The 15,113-nt window shown below is 40.9% G+C and overlaps 1 long non-coding RNA gene across 17 annotated transcripts in view; it reads left to right on the top strand.

Annotated features, from left to right (window-relative positions):
* Positions 1-15,113, top strand: part of LOC130155336 (uncharacterized) — a 114,926-nt gene that overhangs the window by 82,062 nt on the left and 17,751 nt on the right. For 16 of the 17 annotated variants that reach the window (XR_008824026.1, XR_008824024.1, XR_008824033.1 and 13 more), the window contains one exon: positions 5,242-5,379. This is a non-coding gene — a long non-coding RNA (uncharacterized LOC130155336). Of the gene's footprint in view, positions 1-5,241; positions 5,380-8,201; positions 8,350-15,113 lie in introns of all 17 variants that reach the window. The other variant, XR_008824036.1, reaches the window with a different exon arrangement.

Here is a 15,113-nt window from a genome sequence, read left to right as displayed (position 1 = left end):
CACATTTTTTAAACACCTCCAGGAACAGTGATTCCACCACCTCCCTGGGCAGCCTGTTCCAATGCTCGATGACTCTCTCAGTGAAGAAGTTATTCCTAATATCCAATCTAAATCTCTTCTCGTGTACCTTAAGGCTGTTTCCTTTTGCCCTATCACTTGTTATCTGGGAGAAGAGACCGACCCCCACCTGCCTGCAAGCCCCTGTCAGGGAGCTGTAGAGAGCAGCAAGGTCCCCCCTGAGCCTCCTCCTGGCCAGGCTGAACAGCCCCAGTTCCCTCAGCCGCTCCTCATCAGCCTTGTGCTCCAGCCCCTTCCCCAGCTCCGTTGCCCGTCTCTGGACACGCTCCAGCACCTCTGTGTCCCCCTGGAAGTGAGGGGCCCAAAGCTGAACACGGTGTTCCAGGTGCGGCCTCACCAGTGCCCAGTACAGGGGGACGGGCACTGCCCTGGTCCTGCTGGCCACACTGTCTCTGATACAGGCCAGGATGCTGTCGGCCTTCTTGGCCACCTGGGCACTGCTGGCTCACCTTCAGCCGGCCATCAGCCAGCACCCCCAGGGCCTTTCCTGCCCGGCAGCTTCCCAGCCGCTCTGCCCCAGCCTGTAGCGCCGTGTGGGGTTGCTGTGACCCGGGTGCAGGACCCGGCACTGCTCCTGGCTGAACCCCATGCAATTGGCCTTGGCCCATCAGCCCAGCCAGCCCAGACCCCTCTGCAGAACCTCCTGCCCTCTGGCTGATCAACACTCCCCCCATCTTGGTGTGACCTGCAGACTTGCTGAGCATGCACTTGATCCTCTCATCCAGATCATCTATAAAGATATTAAACAGGGCTGGTCTCAGCACAGATCCCTGGACAACACCACTTTACCAGCTGGATGTAACCCCATTTCCTACCACTCCTGGGACTCAGCCAGACAGCCAGCTTTTAACCTAGCATAGAGTACACCCATCCAAGCCATGAGCAGCCAGTTTCTCCAGGAGCATGATTTGGGAGACAGTGTCAAAGGCTTTAACTGAAGTCTAGGTAGACACCATCCACAGCCTTTCCCTCATCCACTAGGTGGGTCATTATTCATTACATGAATAGAAAGGAGTTATTTCAAAAGTCCTTTTTGGCTCCCCAAGATGAAGTGTTCTTCATGTGCCCCACTTGTTCTCTGTTTTGTTCTTTTGGCTCCATCAGCACCAAAATGGAGATATCAGAAGCATTTATTTACCCAAAGAGTATATCATGTCCAGCAGTACTGGCTTCAGAGTCTCTAACAGTGGAGCAGGGGATGTCACCCAGTGGCTGCAAGTCACTGGTCTGAGCACAGAGCAGCCCTGAAAATATTGTGTGGGCAGTTCGGTTTTGCTTAAGCCTGTGATACCACCCCATGTTGGTCACCTCTTCCCAGCTGCATCCACCTATGTTCTCCACTCCTAAAAGTCTCCAACATCACTTTCCCAAGTAGGGAGATGTGGGGGAATAACAGTAGCACACATTAAATATGCCTGGGAAGGAGGAAAAAGACACAAGGAAGAAATTCTTGGGGAGTTTTTATGAACAGAGTTTGTGTCACAACCCACAGTCTGCAGGAACACCTTGCTTATTTTCATGCTTTGATCTACATAAATTAATCCAGCATAGATCTGGATCCCAGAATTTTAGGAACACATCTAGCATTCTGTGTCCATGTGGTGCTAAATCATTGGTTTTGCTTTTCTTTGCAGTAAAATTAAAACTCAGCAATGTGTAGAAGTAATTCCTTGTACTCTGCAATTGTGACATTTGCCTTTTTGGCTGAGATGGGAGACTGAAACGGAGATGCTAAGGTTTGTGCTAAGGAACATGGCGTTCACAGCAAGGAACAGCTAAGGTCCTCTGGGGTTCAGTGTTGTGAAGGCAGAATTTGTAATGTGTTACTACTGGGTTTCATATTCATTAGTGTTTGCACTGACATTATGCTGCCCAGTTTTTTAACCTTATCAAGTGTTTCGCAACTTCCAAGCAATTTTCTTTCATCAAAAAAAATAAAAAAGTCATCCTCTATAAATGTTGCTAGTTCAGTATATGATCTGTAGAAGCACAGATTTTAAGTCTGTTCTTGTTGATCTCCTAAGCTGCACAATCCAAAGAACATCACCTAATAATTCTTGCATCAAACCTTACATGTGGCCTAAAACAATACATGTCAAGAATGTGTCATTGTAATGTGGAGACCTGAGTTGCTGAACAACTGTAATATTTTCCCCAATATGCAGTTTTTGACCAAAAGTAGTAATACTGAACTGAATCTTATTAAACACCTCATTTCACTTTGAAAATGTGAAGGCATTTGAAAAGCGCTTCATACAACCTCCTTAAAAACACATGTACTGTTAAGCATCGTGTAGTAAGATAAATTTCAAACACTCCAGATTGACAGTAGATATTTTTTCTACGCATCTAATAAATTTTTAGTGTGGTATAGTAGATAGTGATATTGGTAGAGGAACATTTAGATTAATTGTTACTAAGGGAGTAGTCTTTCTCAAGAGATTTTTATAAGCTGCTTGTACTTGGGCTGAAAATACCATGAGAACATCCATGCTTGTGAATTTTGAAATGTTTTCTTCTACTTCCAAAAAGGACTTCAGAGTACAAAGGATCTGTATTATGAAAAGTGTTATATTCAAAAACCTTCTTTTATGGGCAAAAAGAAAGAACACCTCACGTATGTATATATATAAAACCAAGAGTTTATTGTTAATATAGTAGAATCTTAACAAGTCTTTTCATTAATAGTCCTGATCTAACTATTACCGAAAAAGAAAGGATAACAATATAGTTAGAATTGTTATACATACACTTCCTGCTTTCTACCCTTTTCCTGGTGTTATGCTTCCCCTTTCCCTGCTCCTCAGGGTGCTGAGATCAGTGGTTTCATTCTGGCATTGGCGCTGCTGGGATGTTGTAGCAACTTGTCAACATCTGGAGACGGAGACCTTTGCAGGGTGGGATGTCATTCGTATTGGTGGCTTCTGTCTCCTCAGTCTAGGATGCACTTGTAGTCATTTATATGGTTTCTAACAGAAGTTTTACACCTCTTACACACTTTTACACATAATACAGGACTGTGCACCTGGCCATGCCAGAATATTTCCTCAATATTCCATTTCTGCACTGGCTGAAATGTCTTTGACATGAACGTAGGAAAAAAGCTGCTCTTGTAAGGACCCTCTCTGAGAAAAGGCTTTGTTTGTTGTCTGGGTGCCAGGTTGGTGTGATTATGTCTTAAAATGTAGTGCTCTGAGATCACCTGCAAATCAATTCTGTGCACACCTGTCTGCAATGAGGGGCATGCCCAAAGCCTCCCACAGCTTAAGTATGGGGGAAGAAGATAGCTCCTCAGATGAGCATGGAGCAAGTGGACAGCCTGATGGAGTGTGAGCTGGCTGCAAAGGTGATTTGTCATAAGTAGGCATTTTCCAGGGCAGAACTTGGGTGGATAAGCAGTTGTATATAACCGGTACTTAAGTATGCAAAAAGGGTCTTACCTGGGGTCTGTGCCTTCCTATGCCACAACTCTTGCAACCACTTATAGAAAGAAGAAATGTTTTCCTGGCCAGACTAATGTGACTTGCTCACACTGGCATAAAGAGAACAGGCTCCAGAGTTCGAGTCAAGAAGAAATTAATTCCTCAGGCACATTAGCAGTGGCCATTGGGGTTTTTAACTTTTTTTTTTTGGCGGGGGGGGAAATACTGCATTTTGTATCAACATCTGGTTATTTGCTCCTAATGGATGTCTTCATCCTGCAGGCCCAAAGCATTGGTTGTGCCTTTGAGATCTCCTGTGATGCACAGTACTAGAGGAGTTTGTTTTTGTTTTGTTTTTTTGTTGTTGTTGTTGTTGTGGTTTTGGGGTTTTTTGGGGTTTTTTTTTGGGGTGGGTGGGGTGTGTGGTACTAGCAATCTAAAATCTTACTGTGCTTGGAAAAGGAGGAGTCAGGGGTTGTTCTGGGCTTACTGGAGGGGAAACTGATGTGTTGTTGGCCCTCTGGAATTAGTTAGTAAATGACTAGAAGCAATAACCCATGTGGCTGATGCTCTTGTATCTGTGTCCTGGCTAGTAATTATAGTCATTCATTGGTCAAAGGCACGAAAATTATTCCAACAAGAATGTGACTGAACAACTCTGAGGCTTTATAACATGATTCAAAAGAAGGAAGAATAAGATTAAAATGTTTCTATGGCGAATAACAGGCCATTTCCTTAATATGCAACGTATTTATTTTTATGCAAGCTGTGTATCTGTGGTTTCTCTGGACAGGAATCCAAAGCAGCTGTGCTTTTCTGTTTGAAGTCCTCCGCAGGTTATAATGAAGCATGCTCCCAAACTACTGAACAGCATTTAAGGCTCTATTTTTAATCTTGTCATTCTTATCTTGTTCCAAACTGCCCAAGTTTGTACCTCATGCATTTTAAGTCACCACCAGAATTAATAAGGAGGAGGAAAGACATAATTCTGTTGTTCCATAATGCAGCCAAACTCCCATTATTTTCTTCTTAACCACGCACTGGAAGTAACTGCCCTCTCACTTTTTTTTCATCTGTGAAGGGTATAAAAGCAGAAAAGTTCTCACTAGAGCAAAGAAGCAATCAAAGATACTGAAAATGCCCAGAAACCATATCTGTGTGGGTAGAAAGAATGTGTCCTAGATCCTGTTCTGTGTGATTCCAGTGTGTTAGTAAAAGGCTGGAGTCAGGTGAATAATGAGGGGAGTTGGTTCATTGCCGGACTGAAAAACTACTGCCATAAAGAAAAAGTCTCCTTTCTTAAAAGAGACATTTTCTGAAATCAAACGTGCCATTTTAAAAAAGCCTGAATGCTCATTTAGAAAGCACTAGAATGAGATGGTCTGGTTTATCAAACTGCAATGTCTGGGTGTGAAAATACACAAAGTATATGGGCCGGTCCTCAACACAAAATCACAGTAGGGCTAGAGAACAGACCATCTGCCTAAAAATTAAAAATAAAACCATCGCCCAGCTCCAGCAGGGCTAGGTGCAACCATAATACTGATGAGGAAGAGAGCTGGAGGAAGGGACTCTGTGGTCCCCTTCACCTTGCAGGGAATCTGTCCCTGTCCTGTTCAGCTCTCCTGGCCTGCCTCAGGGTGTCCTAGGGCTTCTCAAATATCCTTGTGTCCATTTTCTAACAGCTCCAAACTAGGAATCAGCTGCTCTATGCTTTCCCACTTTTTCTTTCGCATTGCAGGTCTGATCTTGCAGGGAACTAGGAAGACATTTCAGCTCTGTGGAAACTTGCACCACGTCAGGATAAGTCTTCGGGAGAGAACAGCTAAGGACTTCCTGATGCAGAGGCACAGGGCTGATCAGACCACTTCCAAAAGAGGTATGTTCATCACTGATGTGGTGCCCGGTGTCATCTGTCTCCAACATTTACTCTTCTCCACTGACAGAAGAAGATTAGTTCTTGCTGTAGCAGCAAGGACTGTACTACGAAGGATATAAATTAGCATTTCATTGTGCTTACCTGCCATATCTCACCTCATAAAAACTCAATTTCTTTGCAGTGTTTCCCTTTATTTTAGTGGCACTCTTCCCTTCAACATATACAGGTTTTACCATCACAATATTGCATCTTATTCCCTGAAGCATTTATAGAGTGTGTGTCACAACTTTAATGGATCAGGAACATAATTATTCTTATCATATTAAAACTTTGACTGATAGCACTTGGCCATTTTATTTTTTACTTTTTTAAATTTTTTTTAATCAATAAATTGCAACACAGAAAATATTTTAAAACCTACCACAACCTGACAGGCCAGAATTCTCCTGTCAGCTACATCTCAAAATATCAAACTTTACTGACATTTTGCTTCAATTTCTTGCTGGGTGAGAAATGCCTGGGAGCAAACTGAAATGATCTTCTAGCAGAAAGTGCTAGTTCCCTGCTGGGATTTGTACATTTTTAGGGTCTTAATCTAATATACTGTATAATCTAACAATTTGTTTGTGTGTGAATGTAGAATTTACTTGGACAGTGGGAGAGGAAGATTGTTAATATGTTTTGTACAAATATGGGATCAAACAAACTGACAGGGTGTAATTTCCTTGACTGAGAGAGAATATGTTGCATTGGGGTGGAAATTTTTGTTATTGTTTTTTCCAGAAAATATTTCTTTTTAAATTGCTGGTTTAGGTTGGTTGAATTGGTGACACTGAATGATAATGGCCAAAATCTTTCAGATTGTAAATGGGAAGAAAAAAATAGTAAACCCTGAAAAATAAAAACAATTTAGTCAGATATTTCCAAATGAATAAATACATTTTCAAAAGCTTTGAGATGATATCCTATGTTGAAAATTGTCAGGAACGTAATACAAAGGAGGGGTAAGAAACAGGTTAAAGATACACCCCCGCAAAACAGAGGACAAAAAACTTTCTTTAGAAGTGATTATAGCTGTCATTTGACTGACATTTTTCATGTTCTTTTTTCTCTCATTGCATAACATTAAAATAATTGAGGATCAAACCCAAATATATAGTTGTTCAGGGGTTTTTTTGGCATCTAATAGTTAAATTCAATTACTTGCTGGGTTTCCCTGGGAGATCAATGGATGCTGTAAACCCTACAGAGTGGCTGTGATCATGACATATTCCTTAACAAATGAAGTTAATAACTATGCACTGATATATAGAGATTTTTTCCTAGGGAGGCAGCCCCATGCTGTTTCCTGTTTTCTGTATGTGTTGCCTCCATGACTGAGTATAGCATTAGTCTTTAAATTTGCAGGGATGAATTGAAGTATATATGATAAATACCGCAGATGATGTATGACCATGAGCAATACTTTACTACCCAAAGGATATCTACCAGCTAGTGAAGGGCCTGATAAGTTGAAGTAGAAAGTCAAACCCAGAGGAAACTTTCAAAATAAGAGCATTACATGCATTCATCCACGTACTCAGAAGACATGTAGTTTTCCCCCATGCCTGCTGATATAGTTCAGGGATGCAGTTCATCCTGGCTAACTAGGTGAACTCATCTCAAAGGAATTGGATACAGTTTCTGAGTAGAAACTCCCTACACACCAGCTTTCACCTCTGGAAAAGTCATTGGCAGCTTCCAGAAGGAAGATGTAGCTGGAATGTGGCAGTACTAAGGAGGAATGGGAACAGGGAAGGATATGTATGTTCTGATTGCAAATACAAACGTGAAACTGCAAAAGAAGAAACGCCAGAACCAGCCTGTCACTGGCATCAAATGCAAATGGAGCTGATGGTTTTCTCAGCCCTGCTGTTTATCAGGTATAAAGAAACCTTTGACCTTCCCTGTTTCCCAGAGGGCAGTGACTAGGGATGTGGTGGATCACATTATAGAAAGCAAGCCTCTTTAATTCTGCTGGGATGGCTCAGTGTGTCAGGGTATATTAATGTTAATGAGCTTGAAAGGAAGGCAAAGGAGTGAAGAGAAAAAGAGATCCCCTTACCCCACCTCTTCTCATCTCAACATGATTCTCTTTTATGGCTTTTTTGTCTCAGAGTCCCTGTTTGCCTGCCTGCAGATAAACCTGGGTCTCTAATAAACAGTATTCCAGGAGGGAGTCAACGGCTTAATATTTTTTTTTATTTCCCATGGTCCTGCTTGCGTCGCCAGTCCGCAGCTAATGAACAGAAAAGGCTATTTCAGTTTTCATATCTCAGAAACTTCTGAAATGTAAGCATCTGAGCATTTCTTTGTTGAGTTTTGTGGGTCTTTTAATAATCAGAAAAAACAATCCTTTTCACTTTCCCTTTTGACTTAGTTAAAACATTCGGACTGGGATTAATTTCTTCTCTTATCTGATTGAGAAACACCTGTTCTAGTTATCATCTAAATGATGTTCAAGGAGCATGCAAACTCCATGTATAAGGGCCAGTCACAATAAGGCAAAGTATTCTATAGAAAATTATGAAAAAAGAATATCCTGAAACGGAGATAGGTATGTGCAGTGTAGTCATTCACAACAGCTAGCAAAAGATTCTAGCCAGCCTGTTCAACTAAAAAGCCTATCACCTACTGCATAAGTTATTTGGGTCTAATTTTTCTTGAATAAGATGGTCAAAATATTTTCATTGCATCTATTACCTATGGTGTTCCGTTTTCACATTTCAGAATTTCATTTGTAAATACTTTTTTTTTTTTTTTTTTCTCCACTGCTTGAACAGTTCTGAAGTCAGGTAGCAGTACTGGGAACAACAGTATAATACATCTAATGAACTCATCGTTATTTCTAGCTGTTAAGCAGGATTCGGAAGCATCTCCTGCTCACCTAATACACTTGTTGAAGAACCACTTATCTAATGAAAGCAAGAAGTAAGTGTCTTAAAGTTTTGTTGGAGCTCTTCCCAGAAAATGGCCCCATCTTGAGGCTTCTAAGTGAGCTTTGTTTCCCCTGAACAGGCCTTTGAGGGCAGGACTAGTTTTCCACTTGAGAAAAGACTACATGCCTGTGATGGTTACACTTCAGCTGGCAGGCAGTAGAGGAGTGTGTCAGAGCTAAAAGCATATACTGCTGCTTGAGTTCAAGAGAAGCTTCTGCAGCTGGCCTCAGACTTTGGAAGCATGTTCTTCTGCTCCCTTTCCTTTCCATGAGTGTGGCACATGGAAGGCATAGCAGTCCTCCAGAACGTACTCCCCCTTGTACAGCTATCCACACACCCACAACTACCCACTCAATCCTCATAAAGGAAGAAAGGACCAGATTAATAGAACTGCTGGAGGTGTGTAAAGAAACTCATGTGCCTAAATTATTGATAGAGGATTGCAGACCTTTATGTAAAATAGACACACATACATTTTTAAGCTTTATGCCAGCTGTTAAATATTCATGATTTTTTTATTTTAAAAGCTTTTTATCAATTTAGCCCTGGTTATAGAACCCTGAAGGGAGGAAAAAAAGAGTACAAAGTTGTTAGGATTTTCTGGGTGATCAGTGATGCTGTACGCAAAAGACAATAATCCTAGTCTCAAATCTCAGTCCTCAGAGTAAAGGAAGAGGCCTAAACTCTTCCTTTCCAGCCATGGCATGGCACACTGCCAGAAAGCCACACAAAAAGAGCACAGAGTCCTTTATAGAGTATCTTCAATGGCTTGCATGCACAGATTAAAAATAAGGCAAGCTACAAAGCAGACTTTTCCAGAGGGGATGGAGGGCTTACTTCTTGCTGTCCATTTTAGCACTGTGGCACTAACCTATGGATGTGGGCTAGCTCCATTCAGAGGAGGACTGATCAGATTCTTTAGCAGTCTAGCAATTGTCGGGAACCTGTAGCTCCAAACAGCTTCAAGCTGACATTAATCTTCTTGAATGGTCTGCTAAGGTTTGCAGCAAAGGCTCCAGAGTATTCTAGCCAAAAGGTTGTGGTTTGTTTGTTGTTGGTTTTTTATTTTTTCTAATGCAATTAACACCACTATCCATTTGTCCCTGGAATGTTTTCCTGTATTGTACTGTCCTGCCATCCTGGTGTTTTTACTGCAGTGTCTAGTTAATTAGCACTTGGTCTGTCTTTCTGATACTTTGATTCCAGTCTCATTACATTATGCAAATCTGCATCTTGCTGAATCTGCTGTGTTTTAGGCCACACGCTGAAATAATCAAACCCCCTCTGCATCCTATTGTTGTTGTCCTCTCTCTTTCTGGGTTTTATTAATTTCTGTGCATATGTGCGTGTATGTGCATGCATGATTCCTAATTTACAAGCAATTGAAATCTTAATTTCAGTTCTCATCTAAACAGTAACATTGCCATTCTAAGTAGATGGCATGAAAAGACCAAGTTTCATCTCCTAAGCATTTCTGACTGAACCTCCTATTTTGCAATATATATTTATCAGTCTCGTACTGAGTATTGTGTCCCCTCATTTGTTGGTGCCATTTTTTTTTTCCCAGAAAGAAATGTCTGAACTAGACTGTGGGCCTAATCTTGCAAACTGAAGTAAAAAAAAACCCAGCATTATTTCAGCATCTAAGAATGAAATATAAAACTGAATTATAAATCTGAAGCTTGGAGCTTGAAATTTAAGCTTAAATAAGCAACTCTGGGAAAGCAGGCATATGGTGTCACTCCATCACCTGCATACAGTAAGAATAAGAACTAATAATAAATAATAAAATTATTTACACTGAGATCTCCAGTGTGATGGGAATGTTCAAAATACCTGAGAAAATTAATTCCTCATTCAAAGACTTTTTCAGTCAGGAATGCTTACAGACAGACCATTGCATACATACTCACTAGAAAGACCGAGATCTTGAGAGGACTTCACAACTGGAATTGTGTTTGGGTTTTTTTGGTGGTTTGTTTGGTCTTTTGGTTTTTTGGTTTTTTTCTGGTGGTTTGTTTTGTTGTTGGGTTTTTTTTCCACAAAAATGTCGAAACCATGTTCTTGGAAGTCTAGTGGACTGTAGGATATCCAATATTCAGCTGATTTCTCTGGTTGTTGGTCAAATGCCATAAGAAGGTTGTTTAAGATCAGCAGGATAACTGGGATTGCAGGTAAACTTGCATTCCATAATTCCACGTTATATTTTGCTTTATTAGTAATGACAAATGCACCTAGAAACCTTCATCAGTGAAAAGAGAACACTTTAAAATATGGCTAACGCAGAAAATCATCTGTCCATCAGAAATAACTGCTGTGAGTTAGACCTGTTTTCTTGGCCACTAAAAGCAGATCTTTTAATTAGCTGTTAACTAGTGTATTCTCTCCTTTTACCCTCCTACCCTTTGGGAGGCCCTTAGAGAGGAACAGATGCTGGGTGAGAAGGTCCTATCTCTTTTCCAGGCCAAAAAGTGTGGTGTTGGAAGGTGGGAAAATAGGCAATGCGGTTCACTTGCATATAGTCAAGAAAGATATTTGCCCTCAGCGATGCCATTTTGTTCTTCATACTGAAAAAAGATCACAGGGGCTTTTCTCTTCTTTACTGTGCCTGTTATCCAACAAACACTAATTCTTAGATTCTCTGGACCCTGGCAATATCAAAGTAGTATTTGTTTCCTTTTCTTTCTCCCTTTGAGCTGTTACAAGAGAAGCAACATTTTGAAGGCAAAGATGAAACAAATTTCATTTCCTTATTTGTCTTATTAGAACGTCTCTGAACAGAATGGATCAAACTCTTAATTAAAAGTCAGCTTATGCTCAGAGATTAAAGAGAAATTGTTACTGTGAGAGGAGACTTTTCATGCATCTCCCCTTTCCAGAAAAACTGCAGGGCATACCTAAATGAGAAAAATGGAGTGAAATGACACAGAACATGCTCCATGTTGGAGATTTGTAGTGATCTATGATGATGAAAGCAACAAGGTCAGTGGCAGCCAGACAAAAATGATGATTTGCTAATTCTCTGGACTGGTTTGACGGTATTTCCAACTCCACAGCAGACATTTCAGAATTTGAATGCAAAACTTACCAATGCTACCTCACCATGGGAGGTCAGAAATTTGACTCCAAACAAAAGCTCATAAGGTCACCCTGAGCTGAGCTGAAATTTGACAGAAAGCACCTGTTAGAATTTCTTTGAGAAACTCAGTATCAGCTTCTCTCTCATGTAGCTGTCTAGGAAAGCCTAAAGGTTTAAGAATAACTAAGAAAGATTAGAATCTTATTTATTTTCTTCACCATAGTTCTGTCATAGCTGAAGTACAATGAAAGTTTCAGAAGCAACACAGAGACATTTCTTAATAGCATGCAGGCAGCTGCCTGGTTAAAAGTTTTTGAAGAGGACAGTGCTTGCTTTTCTTTAGTGTTCAGTCTTTCATACAGAGAAAAGCATTTGCAAAACTTGTACATTCTTCTGATTGATGTAAGGAGGAATCTATGTTCAGACATCTCAGCACCTCAGTCAGCAGAAAGGAGGAATGTATCACTCTACTGGTCAACCTTTAATCACTGGGTTTTGGAGCATACTTCAGACCTTTGCTAATTACCTGCAAAAACACCCAGATCAGTATGGTTTTTTTGAACTATTGCCTTTCTTGTTTCAAAGAGAAGAACAAGCATTCAGAACACCTGGATTATATTCCTAGTGTTTTCCTCACTTTCTTTCTTTGTTTTTTTTTTCTGGTGTGCAACCTTTCACACAGGATTTGATCTCTCCTTGCAATAATCCTGTAAAGCTTTAGTGACTTTTCTGATGCATTAGGAACATGAGTTAGAACTTGTAACTCGGGTATCATTTGCAACTGTCCTGAGGAGCCCCTGAGAGTCATTGGGCTGAACTAAATACTCATGACTCCATTAGGAGCATCTCTCAAGGGTGAGAATCGGAATCCACTTTCAAGCATTGTCACCCTGTTGTTTAGAGTGATCTTCTGCAGCTATGAGCTCAAAAGAGATGCAGCCACTGACATTACAACAGACAATGTGTTTTCTGCCATGGTTTGGGCAAGACTCTTGTTGAGATTAATATTTTCTCACCACAGGAGATGATACAGCTGAGGGAGAAAGGGAAGAGACAGATGAACTCTTGGCCAACTCGCTTGTTGAGTGAAACTGGGACCCTGACAGAAGCAGTTAATTAGGAAATCATTTATGAAGTGATTATCAGTGCTGCCTGCCTAAAAACACAATGCAGCACTTGTACTGAAGCAAGCAGAGTGTAACTTTATAGTGTACTTGTGTTGTCAATTACTTGCCTAATAGGCTTATAATTGAAACCACTGTTATCATGTAGTTTCCATAATAAGCAATAAACACCGTAAAATAATGCATAAAGCCACTCCAAGTCTATAAAGAGCATATATAAATCATGTCATCAACAACAGCTTACTTTGTGAATCCCAAAAGTTGATTAAAGATAATGACGCTTCCCCAAGGAACTCTTCACAGAAACCTTTCTGAAGTTCAGGAACTTTTGCATGAGAGTCTGGATCTTAATGGCTTTAAGTCAGAAGTTTTAAAGCCTAATCCAAAGCATATGATCTCAATGGACAGTTTGCCTTGACTTTGTGAAAGTTTCAACCAGGCCTTTAATAGACAAAGCATGCCCAGGTCTTGTGCAGTACTTCACACACTGAACTTCACTGGCAAAAAAAAGAGAAAAAAAGTCTGAAACAAGCTTCACTGGCTGCCTTACCAGTAGCAAAGCAATGTTTGTCTTTCTGGTTTCATCTGCTCGATAACTTTTCCTCTCAAAGTGCTTGGAACAGGAAGAAAAGAAGGCTCAGGGGGCTGGTATTTCTCTTGCTCCATCTATTTCTAGCGAAGCAGTGGAGGTCAGGATGACCTGAGAACTTCAAAGAATCACTTTATCTTTGCATCCTTCCCACAGCATAACTGAGTTGAGAAAGCAATCCCAGGCCAGGTAAAACTAGAAAGGGGTTAGGATGTAGAGATATTTAGACATTTTACTGGCTAGGGGACTACAGTTTTAACATAATCCTCACAAATTTGGCCAACGACCATAATTAACACAAAGTTCCTCGAGGGGAACAGTGCTGCGCATGCTTCAGGCTTCTTGGGATTAAAGCTTGAAATTAACTGCAGGTTTTCCTCCTAGCAGACACTTTTCCTGCCTGTGAAGATAAGAATTATCTCTGCTTGTGAACCAGTTGATGAATCAAGCACTTACTCAACTTACTGCTAATGTCACAAAGAGCAGATGTATATAATACATTCTGGGAGCAGACAAAAAGGAAACATATTTATCCCCCAGACAGAATTATTGACAAGAAATCCTGACCTTTCTTGGTTTATAGAAGTAATTTAACTAGCCACTTCTTGCATCATGTAGCAGCTGCGTTAGCTGCAAGAGAAACTTGAGCCATTTTTCTCCTGAAAAGCCCAATCAGTTAGTGACTAACTACTTGAAAGCAATCCTGATGAAACTACATGACCTCTTCCACTTTCTTCCCTCTATTCTAATACCTTCATTGAAGTGAGGAGATTTGACTTCATAGAATATTCAGTCTTGCTCAAAAATATAGGACTTCCACACACACACACCCCACACCCAATCTTTATGATTAAACAGAATACCTTATTCTGCTTTGGTCTAATTTGTATAATAAATTAGCTATTTCACTGTTGATTTCTAAATGATAGTTGAGCCAGTTAGCAAGTTCTACTTCTTACTGCACAGTGAATTCTTAGCTTCAAATAACTCCTGGATGTACATTAGACTTTGATTTTTTTTTTCCTGTTTCTGCTAAAATGTCCTACCTACATCTCCTTTCTATAAAATGACAACAGTTTTATTTCCCTTCAGTTGCACTTAAGTCAGTATCTGTTTCTGTCACCACGCACCTGGTTCAAGGACATTCAGCTGAGTGTGGGCTATTTTCAGGTCAGTTAGATCTGAGTAAATCCTCGATGCCAGTTTCTTCCATGGTCTTGCAGATCACAGGACTATGCTCAGACCCCTCAGATGGGCTCTGCCTGGAGAAGTAACCAGGTGGTAGCATTTGGCCTCTGGAGCCTGCCTTCCACTGCACCACGCTTCTGTAGCTTCACCGGGTGTCTGCTGGCTTCCCAAGTGTGTGTCTTCAGAGACACAATGCACAACAGAGTCAATTAAGACAGAGGAGAAAGTCTTAACAGAACTAGGAAAATGCAGGATTGAAAACACTGAAGAGTGGAAGCTTCCTTAAAAAGCCAGGCGCTGGTAAGTGCCTGATCATGTCCTTTTTTACACCTCCTTAGGACGGTGCATTTTTCTGTCTGCATGGAAGTGGTCCTCATCCAAAGTGTGCTCCCTAAACCAGAAGTACTCTGCTCTTAAAAAAACAAGCTCTTCCCATACCAAATGATCAACTTGGAAATTTCAGTTTCTATACCTAGTCTCAACTCACAGCCTTCTACAGTCGCCTGCAAAAAAAGTTGTTTTTCCTCAGATGTGTCACAGAAACTAGGAGGGAAGCTCTCTGGGCTGGGGCAGTGGCTTGCTGTTTTTGTGGTGAATGTAATGTGTCTTTTTTGGGGGGGGCAGATGGCTTGCAGAAGTACAGTTGACGGCTTGGGCAGGGGCAGCGCGGATGTTCTTAGAGCATCACGAAAAGCAAATGTTCTATCTAATCTCATACAAACATATTGCATGCTGTCACAGGATGTTTGCTTATTCTTGATATTTCAAGGCTTTCC

Source organism: Falco biarmicus, chromosome 9 (genome assembly GCF_023638135.1).
Source record: "Falco biarmicus isolate bFalBia1 chromosome 9, bFalBia1.pri, whole genome shotgun sequence".
Taxonomy (NCBI): Eukaryota; Metazoa; Chordata; class Aves; order Falconiformes; family Falconidae; genus Falco; species Falco biarmicus.
This window is presented reverse-complemented; position numbering and strand designations above follow the sequence as displayed.